General features: G+C 42.8%; 1 non-coding gene across 1 annotated transcript; it reads right to left on the reverse strand.

Annotated features, from left to right (window-relative positions):
• Window positions 1-71, reverse strand: TRNAG-GCC. The gene has a single exon. It is a non-coding gene; the product is annotated as a tRNA-Gly (tRNA).
• Between the last annotated feature and the right edge of the window lie 4,015 nt (window positions 72-4,086).

A 4,086-nucleotide genomic window follows, 5' to 3' on the forward strand; every position in this document is an offset into this window, starting at 1 on the left:
TGCATTGGCCGGGAATCAAACCCTGGCCTCCCGCGTGGCAGGCGAGAATTCTACCACTGAACCACCAATGCTCACTAAAATGCAAATTCTCTCCTGCCTAATGGTGGTGTGATGTTATTGCTTAGTGTTTTGACAAGTGGGCCCTTTGAACACTATCCCTTCTAAATCAGCCTTACCTTCTTCAAACACAGATACTTTCTTCATTTCTGAAGGGGAGCAGGTTTCATTTTGATTGGCTAATGGCCCCCCCTCCTTCCTGAGCCCAACTCCCTCCTTCCTCTCCCCCTCCTCCCCCTCCCTATTCCTCCGCCTTACCTCCTTCCCCTCCCAACAGCACCTGTATATATGTATATATATTTGTACATATTTATTACTCTATTTATTTCATTTGTACATATTTATTCTATTTATTTTATTTTGTTAATATGTTTTGTTTTGTTGTCTGTCTCCCCCTTCTAGACTGTGAGCCCGCTGTTGGGTAGGGACTGTCTCTATATGTTGCCAACTTGTACTTCCCAAGTGCTTAGTACAGTGCTCTGCACAGAGTAAGTGCTCAATAAATATGATTGAATGAATGAATGAATGAATAGATATTTTCGATTTTGCAAGGAATACTTTAGTAGGGCCTGCCCAGAAGGTACTGCTGCAGATGGGAGCATGAGGAAAGAGCATGACTCTGAGAGTCTAGCAGACCTATATTTAAGCCCCAGTTTGGTCGTTTGGCCTTCTATATGACCCCAAGCAAGTCACAACCTCTTTGGACCGCTCCTCCTATGTAAAATTGGGATAGCAAATATCACAAGATCTCACGAGAATAAAACATGGGAGTAATGTGAAAGTGCTTTGAAAATATGAAAGTCACATTACCGATTCAAGCTGTGATTATTACCACTAACCTATGTTCTCTGCATTTTTTTCTATTCCATTTGTAGGTGTGAAAGTTTTGTATTGACATGTATGTTCCAGATTCATGACATGGAGCATGAACATGTTCTCGGTTTTGTCAGGTAAACATAAAAGAGCACAATGAAAGATCATGAATAATATATCACTATCCATTTCCCATAAATGCAGCTAAACACTAGGTTCATTATGAGTGTAGGAGGGAAAGGTAAACAGAGGGTTTAATACTGATGCTAATGATCTCAGATTTAGCAAACCCATTTATAGAAAAAATCATCACTAGAATTAGGCTTCATCCAAATTTATTTGGGGTCTGCAATCGATGGATAAACTGTCTTGTGGGTTCCTTTTCTGTTCACATCTGGTTTTCCTGGCTCCATCAGAACATAAAATACCAAACCAACATGATAAAAGATATTCTTTGGGGAAGTTAACAAAGTCAAAGCATTTGGATTGTTCTGAAACATTTTATGGGACTTTATCTGAGCTCAGCCTAAACTCTGATCCTTTAGGAAATTTCCCACAGCAAATAGACATTAGTTAATCAGGTGACCCTGTTTTATGTCCCTTATAAGTAATCAGCAGGAAGAAATCCCATCCATCCGAAATTCACATTTCCTCTGGACCACTATCTATCATTCTTTATAGAGAAAACTGGCAGCCAAATGTTCCAGCACTACACTTTCAGGGTAGGTTTTGCAAGTAGTAAAGGGGAGTAGTTGCATTTGATTAGGCTGGGAGAGAGGTTAGAATAGCAAGCTGTATATAGTAGTACATTTTTTGACAAACGTAGAATAAGAAGATCAGTTCAGCCTCGGAAAGCCTGAGTTGAAACGATTGTAACTGGAAAATAAACCACTTCATTTACATCTCCTCGTTAGGAGTGTTCTGCCTTCCAATTGGCTTTACTTTTACACAGGACACAGCTTTCTCTTAATATTTGGTAAGGGATTGGTGGGTCTGGAGGAGCTCATCCTGGAATCATTTTTTTTAACACCTTAGCCCTGCAAGCGCAAGGAACCACCACATAGCCTGCCTGAGTTTAACACTGCAGTTCGGGCTCTCTTTATACCTATGTCTACAGTGTAGGTTCCTATTCTTTTATATTGTACCCTCCCAAGACCTTTGTACAGTGTTCTGCATATAGTAAGCAGTGAGGCCCAGTGGATAAAGCACAGGTGTGGGAGCCAGATAATCTGGTTTCTAATCCCAGCTCTGCCACTTGCCTGCTGTGTGACCTTAACTTCTCTGTGCCTTAGGTTCCTCAGCTGCAAAATGTGGATTCAATGCTTGCTGTCCCTCCTAGACTGTGAGCCCCATGTGGAACTTAATACTACTAATGATAACAATAATTGTGGCATTTATTAAGCACTTACTATGTGCCAGGCACTGTACTAGGCACTGGGGTGGATACAAGCAAATCGGATTGGGCACACTGCTTGTCCCACATGGGGCTCACAGTCTTAATCTCCATTTTTCAGGTGAGGGAACTGAAGCATAGAGAAGTGAAGTGACTTTCCCATGGCCACAGAACAGACAGGTGGCAGAGTCAGGATTAGAACCCACGACCTTCTGACTCCCAGGCTCGTGCTCTAGCTACTTTGCTTAAATACCTTGCATCTATCCCAGTGCTTAGAGCAGGGATCGACACACAGTAGGTGTGTAAAAAATAAAATTAATTGATGTTTTGATTTTCTGTGCTCTTTATTTGGAAGGCTTATGATAAACACTATACTTATTTTGAATTATTAAACAGTGTGTCCATGGCTGGAGAAATTGTAAGCCTGCAAGGTTTTATTTTTGGTAGAAAGCAGGGGAGTGGATGAGTGTTGGAACTTGGGAAGGGAAGTTGAAAAGTGGGGACTGTTCTGTGGGTATGATGGAAGCAGTGTGCCTAATGGAAAGAGCACTAGGAACCAGAGGATCTGAGTTCTAATTCCAGCTCTGGTACTTGTTTACTGGGTGACCTGGGGCAAGTAACTTCACTTCTTTGTGCCTAATTTACTTCATCTGTAAAATGGGTATTAAGACCAGGAGCCCTTTGTGACTGTGTACAACCTGATTATCTTGTATCTACCCTAGAGCTCATTATAGTGCCTGGCACAAAGGAAGCACTTAACAAATACCAATAAAAAATAATGATAATGAGTAAGAGGAATTTTGGTTGACGTACAAATTTTCCTGGGGATCCTATAATTTCCACTACTCCCAAGGCAAAAGCTTTGGACTATGATCCAACATGAAGCCCCCTCTCCCTGCCAGTCATGTGAATGTCCTGGTGCCCATCCCTTGTTTCGCAGCCTGTCGGGCATCGGTTGATTTTCTTTGTCATTTTTTATAAGATAGAAAACAATTGCAAGGCTTCTCATTTTGTTTCCTCTCTCCACCATGTGGAAAGATGAACTTTGGGCAGCACAACCCCTCCTGAGGAGGTGGGACAGAGCCGCTTTGATTTGTGCCACTTTCCTGCTTTGAGGGGAGGGAGAAGTGCTGATGAGTGTGGAAATGGCTGTCCCTTGCTCCTTCTGGAGCTGCCTCTTAGTCCCCTCATTCAGCGGTGGAAACTCCACACCCTCATCTCCCTTCATCCACACAGCCTTCCACAATCCTGAGTGAGTCAGTGGTAGCCGCAGTGGCAGGAGCTCTCTGCTACCAGCTGTCCGGGGGTCGGACTGGGGTCCTCCGCAACTCCGGCTGATAGGAATTAGCTTATGAAGATTAATCAGGAGAGTGGAATAAACTACATTTTCCTGCTTCCTCTACTCCAGATCCTGAAAAATGAGCCAGGACACTGGAGGAAAAGAAGCACACAGTTGCTCTGGGTTCAGTCAGTCAGTCAATTGGTATTTATTGAGCACTTACTGTGTGCAGAGCACTGTAAAAGGCATTTGGGAGAGTACAATATAACAGTATAACAGACACATTCCCTGCCTACAATGAGCTTACAGTGTAGAAGGAGCTTACAATCTAGAGGGCTCCTTTCTCCTGAGTTTCACGAAAAGTCCCACCTCTCTCTTTTCTGGCACTGACCCTTGCTCAGAAGATAAGGCAACCTAGTAATTCAAACTATGAGGTGGATCAATAACTAGACATTAAACAGCATCCATCTGGCACGTCATCTCAAAGCATTTTGCCTGAATAACATTTCATAGAGCAAAATGCCAACCTGGCATAGAACCAATA

Source organism: Tachyglossus aculeatus, chromosome 1 (genome assembly GCF_015852505.1).
Source record: "Tachyglossus aculeatus isolate mTacAcu1 chromosome 1, mTacAcu1.pri, whole genome shotgun sequence".
In the NCBI taxonomy this organism is placed as follows: domain Eukaryota; kingdom Metazoa; phylum Chordata; class Mammalia; order Monotremata; family Tachyglossidae; genus Tachyglossus; species Tachyglossus aculeatus.